At 39.0% G+C, this 14,082-nt stretch overlaps 1 long non-coding RNA gene across 1 annotated transcript; it reads right to left on the bottom strand.

The window, feature by feature from the left end:
* Positions 1-4,479: 4,479 nt before the first annotated feature.
* On the bottom strand, positions 4,480-6,484 carry LOC135457686 (uncharacterized). The gene is made up of 3 exons (XR_010442754.1): positions 6,421-6,484; positions 6,191-6,248; positions 4,480-5,460 (listed from the first exon to the last, which is right to left on the bottom strand). It is a non-coding gene; the product is annotated as an uncharacterized LOC135457686 (long non-coding RNA).
* Positions 6,485-14,082: the final 7,598 nt, after the last annotated feature.

The following is a 14,082-nucleotide window of genomic DNA, read 5'->3' as shown; positions in this document are numbered from 1 at the left end:
AAAAAGCAAATTTATGTGATTAAGCATATTACTCAATGATGCCTTTCCTGCCATATGAATATGGCAAGGGACCTTACGCTGAATTCTGCATTTATTTGAATATGGTCTGTACCTTCTTCCTAGCTGTCATGATGCTAATGCAGAGAAGAGGAAATACCTTCTTTTTCCTCCTCTCCCTTTTCTACACCATGTTCTAGCTACCACTGAAAAAGTTATGTGTTAAATCCCTGAACTAGTTGTGCTCAGCCTGAAATTGTTCTCTCCTCAGCTCCTTTTACAGCCAGGACCTGTCCAGACTGAAATCAAATACTCCATCCAGTGATGAGGCTGCCTGAGGTGCTCTCCCTGGCCAAGTGAAAAAGTGTACATCTAGTTATCCAGTGCTCAGGAAAATATGCTGTAAAATGAGTGAATAGGAAATTCTGAGGAGATGAATCCTAAACATTGTCTTCCTCTGGACCTCTCATGTCTTTGTGTGAGCTACACAGAGCTCAGAGGGGATTAATTTCCCAAAACACTTATCTGAAAATAGATATCTACAGAGTGCAAGAGGACACCACAGGACCTGCTGTTAAAACCATGCTGGAAAATATCACAGTTGTTATCTGCTATAAATTTACACTTTGGTAACCAGCCCCCCTTGCACTGAAGCAACTCTGACACCAAGGATACAAAGCCCAGGAAGGCACTCAGGTAGGGCAGAGAGACTTGTAACAGGAAGAGCTCCCCACACTGTGCTTTGTGTGAGAGCCCAAACTCACACACAGATCTCAGCTCACACAGCTTTTTGGGTGGCTTAACAGCTTAGCTGTGCTCACTAAAAACACAGCAAAGCAGGCAGCAGCCCAAGCAGCATCTGCTGTAGCAACCGCCTTTGACCTGGTGGAATCACCACGTGCTTCATCCCAGCCCTGACTGCGGCTGTGAAGGTCCTTGCTTTCCCCTGGGAGTGTGTCTGTAAGAGTACTGCAATGAGTCCTACAGCTGCTGTGTTCCCCGTCACAGGAACTGCAGACACAGCCTAAAGGAGAGAATCCTGCACAGGCGATATTATTCCCCTCTAAAGTAAAACATGGAAACCCCTTATCCCTTTCTCTGGAGATGAAGAAATCAATCAGCAATCCTCAACCTCCAAGAGCAGAAATGTATGATGTCGCAGACATCTTTTTGTGAAAATCCTTTATTTAGGATTTTCCCTTCTGGGAAGCTAAGGCCCCAGAAAAAGAATGTAAACAATGGTAATCTGCTGCTGTGGAATGCAACAGGTGGATCTTTGATTGGGCCATCTTGAATGTTTATAATTAATGGCCAATCAAGACGGAGCCATCTCGTACAGAGTCCGAGAGAGCTGCCTTTGTTATCATTCTTGTCTAGTCTATTCTTAGCTTAGCTTAGCCTTCTGAGGAACCTTTTCCTTTTTATTTCTTTTCAGTAAAGTTATAATGTAATATATATTTATCATAAAATAATAAATCAAGCCTTCTGATCATGGAGTCAATATTCTCGTCTCTTCCCTCATTCAAGAACCCCTGTGACCACGGTCACAGTATGAAACTGTTTCCTTTGCTTTAATCTGCAAGGCATTCTGCTCTTGCTTTTTTTTGTTCGGTTTTCTCCTGGTCCAAAATCTCATAACCCTGATTTAGGTGCTAATACACTGCAGAGAGTTGCAATCCCCAGGCAGCTTCATCATCTCCAAGCTGTGCAGACTTAAACCCTTAACCTGTCATAATACCATGATTAAGATCCATCATACATTTGAACAGTTTGAAAGCCCATGTCTGCTTCCTCACCAGACACTCTCACTCTCCAGTGAAAGGCAAAATCAATTGCACCCCACAGGAAAAAGAGGGAAGCCAAGTGGGTATTTTAGACAGCCATTTGCAGCATTATAGCCCAGCTCCCTGGCCAGGTGTATTCTAAACTTCTACTGTTCACAGCCTTGCTGGTCTTTGTGGATGAAACAGAATAATAATCTCCTTCACACTGCTGATATTCCCAAGTGACTTTAAATGACCATAAGCTTACATTGGAGTATTAAATATGTCTTATCAATTTAGATCAAAATGTAGCACTTTGCACTACTTGTGTAAGTCAAAGGTCTTCCCAATGCACTATTTGTGATTTGGGTACTCCTAAAATGGCCCCATTTCTAACAGCAATCATAAGGATTGAATGGCTACGTAGCATCTAGTTTAAGGTAAGTGATGATGAGCCACGAGCCCATGAAATCTCACAGGCATGTTATGGGTAGCACTGCCCTGCTCGCAGAAAGGACTTCTTGCTTTGTGCCCTGCAGTCTCAGAGGGTGTATTCATACGTGTTAGTTACCTCCTACTTCCCTTTAGAGTAGAATAAAAAGTTGAACTGGATGCTCAATGCCAGAAAACTTCTTGAATCAAATCAAAATAGGAAAGCCATGCTTCTGCACATCTCCACAGATGGTAGATATGCTAAAGCAGAGTATTTACAGCAGCCAAACTAAAATAATTCTATATGTAAAAAGCCTCTTTTTTTCCCCCAGTTCACATATTAGTCCAATTTCTACATTGCCTTCGGTGATCAGGAAGAAAATAACTCTTATTGTTTAGTGACATTTCTGAATATTTATAGTTCTCTGGTAGTAACCTTTGGTTTGGTAGATAGCCGAGTTTGCACTGTATGTTGAGTATGTCATTAAACATTTGCTTGAAGACTTGAGTGTTAGCATCAGTGACACAGTTTCCTAAACATGTCACTTTTCTTTGGCTGTCATGAAAAATTATAGCTACTGTGCCTCACACTTTAATAGCAGCTATTTGTGATACTTTAACCTAATGTACAGCCCCAGAGGAGAAACAAGAGACAGAATAAAGCATCTGCCACCGACTTGCTTGAATGGAGGGATTCCTAGCATTATTAGGATGCCAAATTAAAGAGAAAAGGCTCTTGTGTCAAATGTCAAAGGGTCTTGGTCTTTGTTAACTTTGCTGTAATTTATTTCTTATCTCTGAAAGCATATAAAGCAAAAATAAAATAAAATATTCCTTTGCTCTCTGGTGTCTCTTTCTCTGTACTTAGCTGCATAAGTTCTTTGATAGAAAGGGTTAAATATTTTTATAAAAACCCACACAATTAATCATGAAACTTTTTAACAATTAAATACATAATGGAAATATGCACTATCATCTAGTGTAACTTATTTTTTCAATATAAATTTTAAAAAGTTAAAAAATCAATTGAACCATATGGGTGTTATGGGTGCCAAATGGAAAAAAAACATTTGTGATGTATTCCTCCATATTTTCTCTAAAACATATTGCTCTTTTCTGCAAGAGAAAGCCAAAGAAATGAGTATTTCAGGTGTCTGTAACTTGGAAACTGTTCTCTTCCTGTTTATCCGCAATCTTTCCCTATTTCTGTCAAAACTTCTTCTGCCATCCTAACATACATCAAGAAACCTATTCATGTCCTAATTAGTCCATGTGTAAATAAGAATAGAAACACTTGCCTCCCTCTAAGTTAAATTCAGCCTTTTTTGGAAATGTTTTAAGAACTTGAAGAAAAGATAAAATAGGGCACAAGTGCACAAATTGGTTTCTATAAATTCAGAGATTTAACCCACATGATTAGGATGACAATGCCAAAAGCCAAGCCCTGGAGGAAACACAAACAATTGTCACTGATAACAGCCAGCTAACAGATTTTCCCAAGATGGAGCTCTTGAAATCTATTCTAAGAGCAAAGATTAATACATCATTCTGCACCAATATCATCAGCCACCTAGAAATCTTCACCCTGGAGTAAAAGAACTCTTTAGGCTTTATAACAAAGGACAAAACTCTGCAATCCTGTGTCTGGCTTCACTGTATATCATTTTATTACCTCACAGGAAAAAAAATCCATGAAAAAAATCTATGAAATGTGATGTTGTTTTTGCTTGTCTTCATGGACGTTCAGTAAATCAGGCCACCGTACAGCAGCTATGTTCACATTTCAACATAAAACCCTGATATCACCTAAGCAGCTTTGTGAAATATGTTCTCAATAAACAGGACTGAAAAGTGAAGCTGTTATATGAATTAAAGAACAAAACATTCTTCAGGAAGTTTGAATTCCCTTTTCAGACTTTATCATCCAACGTATTGTATCTGTTTGGGTGGTACCTGCAAGTTTATAAAATTTTATCAGGTATTTGTAGATTGCACATTTGAGCAAGGCAAACCTAATCATGATTTTCAGGAAACCAGAAGTCTGACTGACATCCTCTTTCTAAATTTCCACAGCCTGCATTTTTTATTTTCATTGACTGCACTCACCCCTCTGAAACAAATCTTGTGTTTCTATCAGATGTACTGGCACAAGTTCATCCATCACTATGGGCCTTAACTTTGCACTCTAATGCAGCCCAAATCCCTCCTCACAGCATCACCAACATATATTTCTGGCCAATAACATATAGTTGGGTGGAATTATCATACATTACTTTTTGTGAGAGGATTATGAAGACAGAGCAAAAGTTTTTTATTGTAGTTTGACACCAAGGAAGATGCATGAATGTTGCATTTCTCTCCTCAAAATTTAAATTAAATTTTTTACTAGACATAAGGATTGCGGCTGTCATGCATTGTTAAAAAATCAGAGACAGAACTAAGACTTGGAACCCTACTAAGATTATCTTTTCAAATGAAGATTGCGAAAAAGGAAAGAATACAATCTCTGTGACAATTCTCTTCAAAACAGGTTTTTCAACACTTTGTAAAAGGATGAAGATTCTACACTAATCCAAATGGACACAAATTGAACATACAGCCCAGGAAAACAGAAGCTGTCCTTGTGTAGGACCCCACTTTTTGTCCCAGTCCCAATGAGAAGTGGTATTAGCAGTTATAATCTGCAATGCAATCTTTCACTGGTTATTGCTTAGACTAGGATCCCATCCATGACAAAGTCTACAAAGTTCTTCAGAAGACACCATCAGTGTGGTCTTGCACTCACACACAGTACATCCACCTCGCTGGGATTCAGGCATTTTAGAAACAAAGATCATCTAGCTCTCTTTGCTACTGGTATGTAGACCAGTAGCAAAGCATCATTTCAATGTGAGTTATTATTGATCAAAAATTTCCCCTGAAATGGGCATTTCCCTGTCCAGAATGAAGAGACTTAGCACAACACTCAGAACATTCTATAAACTATGCTTTTGCTTTTATAACACATTCAAATGTTGTGAGAAAGTAGTGGAGGTAAGCTAAATTCTTACTGAAGGACAGAGAAAGGGGGAGAAGGAGGGAGGGAGGTTACAGAAGGAAAAGCAATCTACAAGGTGGAAGGAAACATAAACCATCCTGATTTATACTTTTTCTCCACCCCTTCTGTTGATTGCTTTTCCTTCTAGAGACACATCTTCTCTCTTCTTCTGCAAGGTGTGAAGTGAACTGATTTACGACTGCCTTTCCAGCAGATAGTTAAGCCACCCTCCTATTCAAGAAAAAAAACATTAAAAAATTAATAAAATGTACCTTGTTCAGATGGCTTGATTTGTCTTCACTGGCTGTTTTGGTTTTTTTTATTTAATGAAAATCAGACATGTTAAGAAGATATAAAATACCACCTTAATTGTTACTTTAACTAGTTATAATAATAATAATAAGTATGCCATATTGGCTTAAGTGAACCATTCAGTAAGTCCTTGGAAAACATCAGATGCCAGTGAGCCTTGAATTATTCTGTGTATCCACTGTGCAATGGGTAAATATGTATAGCACCTAGAAGTCAATTTATACCCTCTTTAGCAATTCTGATGATCTAAACTCTATTCTTTCTTGTAGCAGCTGCCCAATGGGTGGAGTTGGCATTAAGAAGCAAACTGCTCTCACAAAGTTGCCCCATCCTTGTCCCCACATGGTGTTAAGGTCAGTCTGAAGGCAGATATATGGGAAAACCCGCAACCTTACAGGGAACAGTTGAGTTCTCCTCTGCAAAGGACTTCAGCCAGCCCTGGGACCCACAGTGCAGGAAAAGCACACAGGTGGTCATGGCCAGGATGTAGAATGAACCAAAAGGAGGTCAGTTTTTCAAATGTAAGGTTCATTCTCATGTTTGAATGAGAGTCTAAAGTTCACTCTCATGTTTTCTTTGCAACAGACAGTTTAAATAACTCTTAATGTAAACATTTCAACAATACAAGTGATGACTGCTTGTGACTTACTCAAGAAAGAAGCTTCCAAATGTAGAGACAAAACATTGTCTTTCCACAAGGATCACATCTGGAAAATGATCCAAAGTAGGACAAAAAAAAGCATTATTATCTTTCAACCAAAATTTTCTGAAAAATTCACCAGTTGCATATTAACTTTTCAATACAGCACCACCATTTGAGAAGCCCAGGTGTTATGAAAGGCAAATTAGAGTAGGTCAGAGTTTCCAGTAGTGAATTACCATCAGGTTCAGTTTCTCCACCAGCTCCTCTGAGGTTTCAGATCTGACAGCAGATGTGAAGCATAGGATATGAACCTGCAGCTCCTGTTTTTATGGTACTGGAAACAGCAGTTTCCCCTTAGCACTGATGAGGCTGCCAGGTTGATGTATCTTTTAGTAGGAACCTGGAGCCCTGCTGCTGTAGGTAGTGATGCAGTGGCATTCCTGACTTAGCTGCCTGTCTGCAGATCACCCACATTGGTGATCTTGCCAATTTTTTGAACTACCAAGGCCTCATGTGTGTATAGCAGAGCCTCTGCCTACTGCTGTTGGTAGAAGAAAGCATCTAGACAGGTCTTATTTCAGTCACAGTACGTACAGCAGCATTTTTTCACATCACCTCCTATGTCCCATTGGCCTTTTAGTGTGAGGTCCTTTTGGGCAGTAATCTTTGTTACAGAGATTGAATAAGGCACCTGTTTGACAGAGCTGCACTGCCTGCTGGGGGCCTCCAGGAATACTAAAGCTTAAGAGCACATGGAAACAAAGACAGCTTTTCAAAGGTCTCTCTATAGCCTCTGCCAAAGTGACCTGTCAGGGCTTCATCTCAACCTGACGTTTTGACAGAGCTCTTCAAGTAAGAACTGAGAAAACTGGATTTTGTCAGAACTTGACTTGAAAGGATTTTCAACAGTTCCATTTCTTATTTATTCCCTTCTGGCAAGAGAAGTTTTACATGTGAGAATCTCATGAAGCAGAAAATCCAGCTTTTAAATGGCATTCCCTCTTGGTTACAGAGGATACTAGAGTGACTAAGTCCATATCATAGCCTCAACATGGTTTGGCTGCTCATGCTCCCTGCAGGAAAGTTGTGTAATTTCTCAGGGTTTTATCTAGATGACATATTTTTTAAAAAGTTGCATTCTGTGCCTGCATAAAACTTCCATCATCACTTTCTAGTACAAGTAGCATATTTCTAATACAAACAGACCCTTCAGCTGGGGTCTTAGGTAAGTGACACAGTATGAAGTAAATAATGTAATATTTCTTTTGTGTTCTACATTTTAGCACAAGATATTAGAAACGATGCTCTGGCACTGTAGTGCTGACACCTCTGAAAATGGTTTTGTGCTGGCTCACTCACCATATTTGCTTCCCATGGAAGAAAAATATTATGAAGCCACTTAGGAGTAAATGACTTCTGGAGGTAGTTAATCACTACCTGTGCAAGTGCAAGGTGTGGGATGCGAGATAGGATTCACAGGCAGCAAACAGCAGGCAAGACACTGAGAGAATGGATATTCCAAGTGCCATTAATTTGCATTGAGTACATGGGGCTAGAAGAAGTGGTCTGGTTAATTAAACCATATCACTGAAATGGATTCAAAACAGTTTTGGTTTAGCATTAAAATCAGCTTTAGCCTACATTCCACTTAGTTTACATTGAGATAATTTATTCTGTACCTGAAGAAGTTCAGATATAGACTGTGCAATAACACTGCCTTTGCAGAGCAGAGTTGCTTGTGAAAACATTCCTCAATATCTGTAAGCCATTCCTCTCACTTCACTCATTTGAAAATATCTGTTCAGACAAAAAATTAAAGGCTGAGATCCATGGAAGGCTGATTGTTACAAGAGACAAAAGTAACGTGCCCTGCTTTTCACCTCTTAGCATCTGTAATGAAAACCACTGGAGTTTGATTCTGTCTATTTAGTCCTTTGTGTTCACCCAGTAAATCACAATGCAAGCCAGTAGGACTAGCTCAGACTTAAAATATTAGCAGTGATGCATGTCTGTGTTGATGAACACTGATGAGACAGATAGAAGAAATCAGACTAAAATAACATCTGTTTGATCAGCACCTGTCTCTATTCACTTTTATTATCTTCATCACATTCCCCAAACAATAAAATGGGTGTTATTTGCGTAGATAATACATAAGGGAAAGGAGTCCACTATATTCACAGATGGTAGTCCTTCATTTCAAATTAAAATTATCATCTTTTGGTAGCCCAAAATTTGCTTAAATGAAAGCAATAAAGCCCACAAGAGTTCAAGGAACAACCTTATTGTGGTATGAGTACCCTACTTTTTAGAAAATGAAAGATTGTCTTTGATTTAAATATTTTTTAAATTTTAATTTGATCTGAGGTTTTACCATCTGTGTGTCTACTGAATTCCTCCCTGTGCTCTTAGTAAGGTTCTCAGTTTCTCAATTTAGGACTAGAAGTAAGACAGGCTGGAGAGTTGTTCCACAGAGCTTATCAAAATTGACTTAAAAAGAAAACTTTGATACCTGGAAAGTTACAGAACTATTCAATGTGAAGTGCATACACTCAAATTTTCTATTTTCTGAAATATTCCATTAAAGAAGAATGAATAACAGAAGTACACTAGAAAAGTTGTCAATAATTCCATGAATTTTTAGAGAAGAATATGGCTCACTGGAAGCACTACTGAATATCTAAAAGCTTGAGCTTACAGTCAGATTTATGATCAAGGGAGAGATCATCTTTTCACTCCCCAGAACAGTTCTGCTGCTGTGACCTGGAAGCATTCAGGACAAGAAGATTGATCTTATAAGGGTTTATAGGACCAGCTCCTGAGAAACCATAGCCATAGAAGAACAGAAGGTATCCAAGCCACACAATGCAAAGACAGTTAATTTTGTACTTAGGTAAAAACCCTGTATGGAGCTGTTTTCTCACTCCTGTACTCAGTGTGTGAGGCAGTACAGGGACAAGAAGGAATTAGGCGTTGGTATTGAAAGTGCCTGTTACAGAAAAGTTGCTTTGTGTCCTATTCCTCAGCAAAAGAGCGGCAAGCACAGAGAGCAATGGACACCCAGAAACTCTGACAAAATTGAAGTCTGAGGATATTTAGTAATCACATCAAATGTTTATCACACCCTCCACACTTTCTGTCTCCTAGCCTTTCAGCTTCCTTTCTTTCCACCAGTTATAATTGTAGGTCCTTTGTGAGCAATATGGTGTATACAAATTATAAGCTAAAAAAACCATGGCTTCAACAAGGTAAACCATGGTAAAACAAGGCTCCTAAACAGGATATGACAAAACAATTGGTGAAAATGGAATATTGTGAAAGAAATGGTCAAAAAGAGGTGATTTATAAAACATTGATTTAAAATAAATATTTTAAATTTCTATCTACTAACCTCTCCCAAAAACATGCATTGCTTTTCAGTATGCAGTTACAACATGAAATTTCAAAGCACATAAAATGCCTAATAAGAAGCCATATACTAATAAGAGACAAGTAAATTGAGATACAAGCTAGCTGACAGGCCACAAAATGCAAAACACCAAGAAAATAAGCACCTATTTCACACTCTTTGTAATTTCTCCTTCATTTGTAATAACTGGTTTTAGTATCCTGCAACAGACAGTAAAATAGATACCTACAAAACTGACTGCAGATAGGTGAAATATCATTAATTAAGAGATAATACCCCTTGAAATCAGACATTGCCAGCAGTTTTCAGTTATGATCCATTAATATTTTAACTAGCAAGTCATTAATAGTGGTAATAACCAATTCTAAAGAGATTATTGCTTGAATAAAGTATTTTAATGATTTTAAATATTCTGAAAAGCTTGGTCTGTCTTAACTTTAAATTTTGATCCTTTTTAATGCCGGTGTAGGAAGAGCTGTTTCTATTCACACTGAAATAGAAGCATTTCTATGAGTGCATAACACAGTCTTGCATGGAATTCGTTCACAAGGTGCACAGCAAAAGGTCTCTCCTGCCTGTATTATTATATCTGTGATGTTGATAGACAGTCATGCCTTCTGTCATCTGCCTTCTTTCTTTTCTGATGGCTGCTGTATAGTTTGCCTTGATCAGGGAAGCCTGAAATGCTTCAGTCACAGGCTCTAATCCAATCTCTTGCATCAAACTGCGGCTCTCTTTTGATTTAGCTGGGTATGTACAATTACTCTCAGATGAGCTTCTGAGGGGCAAAGAGATATAGTTTACTCCAGGCAACATTATTTTGTGCCTGTGCACAGAGTAAGCCTAATATTTAGGCTCTGTCCCTCTGTATCTATTAAAATACTGGAATTTATTTTACAGGTATCTCCTCAACAAGGTTAAATCATATAACTCTGGAGAAATAAGTTGACACAAAAATGTATATTTCATGAGAATGGTCCCAGGCCTATATCATGTTCATACAAATATAGCTAGAGATAGGAAAGACAGATAAGAAAGATAAGACATAAAGAGCCTCTTACCCCTCTGGAAAGCAGAGATCACTTTCCCACAGGAGACAGTATTTCCCAACTTTGATCCTATCGGGTTAGCCAGGAAGGAAATGGTATCTGTTTTATGACACTCCCAAGTTCCCATCTCTAAACCTCTACAGGAAATACAGCTTTTTAAGCAGTCAACCCTTTCCTTGAATCAACAAAGGTATCAAAAATGTACAGACAAAATCTTGGCCTCTTGTATTATAGACAAGATAAAACAGGATCTAACACTGCCCAGAAAGCAGATCCAGGAGCAGGCAGATAGCATCAATCCAAAGACTATCAGATTTTCTCATATTTTCCTATTTTCATTTTCTCATTCTCATTAAATTATAGTCTGGCTTTATAAATGGCCATTTTTAGCGAAGATACATACAGAAGTTAAGTCTTTGTAACAATTTTCTGTTTCTATAGAGATAACAATGCCTCCATTCTGATTTGACAATTATTTGGCATTGTCAAGAACAATAAATCTTCTGGTGGGCAGGTGCTCTATTGAGGCTCCATCCCACAATGTTTCAGCAATAGAAGTCTCCTGTGTTGGGCCTGGGAGCTCCTGAGGGTAGAAATGCTGTCAAACACAGACCAGCAGCACTGTGAGAGGGATTCTGCTGAGGAGTCAGTCAAATAATCTCAGTCACTTTAGCATCTCATAGGGGATGATTTCACACAAAAATGTGAGAATGCATGAGATCTCTTCCACAAATAATGAATATACAATCAATTGGCACCATCTGCCCCTCAAAGCAATGCCTGTGTGCATTATGACTATACTATCCAAGAAAATAAAAGCATGAATGAACCAGTATATTTGATCTTTGGAGACAGAATTGGCACTGAACACAAACAATACAAATATCTCCACAGGCCCTTTTTGTGATTCCTCAGAAGCCCAGGTAATTGCAATGTCTGCCAGGAAACCCACAACTTTACTGTGTCCAGGTTTTGATGCTTTGCTTCTTCCTAAAGATGCGTTAGTAACACATATCTTACAGGTTCAGACTGTCCCAAACCACTACATTTGTTCCCAATTACCTTCTCCTTTCTCCAATTCCTTCTCTAGCTGTCCTTTTTAAGAAAGCTTTTTGCAAAGATTGATGGCTTAACATTTAGCTTTCATATTTTCCAGATTCTGTACTGCACTAGTACACAACTCTGAACTTCATACAAAGTCCTAGCAAGTTCTCTTCACAGTTTAGTCAGACAAAACAACCCTTTTCCAGCCCAAGAACCAAACACATCATTGCAGCTTCAGGCCCAAAAAGTGTAAACAGTGAATTGGGGAGAGCAATCTGGGAGGATGGGACTGCCTAACCTGAAGCTTTAATTGGACAACTAACTCCAATTTGTAAATGGACCAAAACTTATAAAAGTGTGAAAAGGTGTGACCCAGCACCCATCTTGGGTGCAGCCACAGCCAGGCTCTGGTACTGCCCAAGGTGTGTCCTTTGGAGGCCTTTTAATAAACACCTACTTTATTCCTTTAACTCTCCCTAGCCTCTGTTCTGGGCAGCCTCTCAAAGCATCAAGATGCTTGTTCCATCCATGTATGAAATGTTCCATTTTCATACAGGAAAAACAATCATTCATAGAAAGACGTTCACAGATAACAGACAATGTTTGAGAGGTTTATAAATGAACTGAGTATGGTAATTATTACACTGGGGGAGGGTACTGGTAATATGACAAGGAATCTCACTTCAAGTCTGTTCGATATGATCCTTCCAAGTCAATAGAGACTGAAGGATGTTACCTTGTCCTGTTTGGACAAGTTGTTTGGCAGCTTGTGAGGAAGTGTTGACAGGCAGTGGGTGGCAGACTTACACATACAGAAGTGGAAAAAAATACAGAAGAATTTCTTCATTCTTCCCTCTTCTGCTAGGAAATACCAAAGCACATTCCATTCACATGCATCTAGTTTTCTGCTTTTTAAAAGGAAGTACTTTATGGCAAAAAGCCTTTGTTTTCAAACCTAGAAACTTTATCACTGAGAAGAAGCCATGGTTTCTGGATGAGTAAGGAGAAGTCTGGGCTTGGCACTTGCCATAGGACAGGCTGTGGTTTCACCTCATGGTCTGTGTGCGTCTCATTGAAATGCTAATCCAAGACTGAGCTGGCAACACAGCAAACACAACAAAGTATAGAACTGGGAAACCTCACTGCCAGAGTTCATTCCTCCAGGTTATGGTGAAGCAGGAGATATAAGGGTAAATGTGTTAGGCTCAAAATGGAAAACTTAAACCTGTTGCACTGGGGAGGACAGAAACCAGGAAAGTGAGGGCAGGGTAAGAGTGAAGTTGTCTTCTGTCCTTTCCCTGTTTTTGCTGGGTAGAAGAGGATTTTAGTTGCCATGGCTGCCAAGAGCAGTGATGCAAATCACTAAAAATAACTCTCACTGCTCAGAAAGATACAGACCTTACAGATCAGGCAAAAATGAAGTCATTCCTTCTGTTATTTACTCACTTTCTGCCTCCTCCTCCAGAAATACTCCCAAAATGGAAGGAGGACATTAAAGCAGCAGACAGTTTTGTGATGATTTATACCTGACCACCATCAGGCACACTCGTAGATTTGCAGTTTCCCATGCCCAGACCTGTGGAAACAGGACACAGTTCTATGACAAATACCTGCAACCCACTCTGAGGTCCATCCTCCAGAAGTCATTCTCAACTCACCTAGTCGGAAAAAGCATTACATGTTTGATGGGAAAGGATCAGGACTTACCTCAGGATGATAAGTAGGGATGAATAAGAAATAAGATTTAAAATGTATATGTGATAGAGTGAATCTTGTCCTGTATCAATCTGCTCAAGGCCAATTTGCACAGCAACAAAACAGCAATGCTAAACACCAGCTGCTCCTGCAAGATAGGTTGAGATCTGGAGAGAAAAGACCTGTCTGTGGTGCAGCATGATCTCATTGTGAGCTTCTCTGCGAGACTGCATAGCTGGGGCACTTAGTGCATAGTGGTGAAGTAAGCAGCGTTTCCAATTTTCTTTTTAGCTCGTCTTTACTATGATGCTGTCAACTGGAAATGAAGAAGGAAGGAGGCAATGAAGCAAGAATATTCAGCCACAGCTGAGAACAAAAAAAGTTGAGGTAAATGCCAGCTACAGGTATAGAGGAAAAGAAAAGAACATTTATAAATATGTCAATGAAAAAAAAAAAAAAAGGAGGGAGAGAAAGCAAAATAGAAAAAGATGTTTTAAAAAAAAACAGGCACAAAAATGTCTAGAGACTGAAATATGCTGCTGAGGTTTAATCTATTTTTCACAACAGAATAATAGGTAGGAAAGTCGAATAGCTACACAGGCATAAAATTCCGCAGGATTTTTATACTTTCTACTAGTCATGAGTACTTGGTTGATGCAAAACTCTGCACCACAGTTAGAGGGTGACTGGGGACTGATTAT

The sequence above is a fragment of the Zonotrichia leucophrys genome, chromosome 1A (assembly GCF_028769735.1).
Source record: "Zonotrichia leucophrys gambelii isolate GWCS_2022_RI chromosome 1A, RI_Zleu_2.0, whole genome shotgun sequence".
NCBI classification, from domain to species: Eukaryota; Metazoa; Chordata; class Aves; order Passeriformes; family Passerellidae; genus Zonotrichia; species Zonotrichia leucophrys.
The sequence above is the reverse complement of the archived record's forward strand: the minus strand, read 5'-3'. Positions and strand labels throughout refer to the sequence as shown.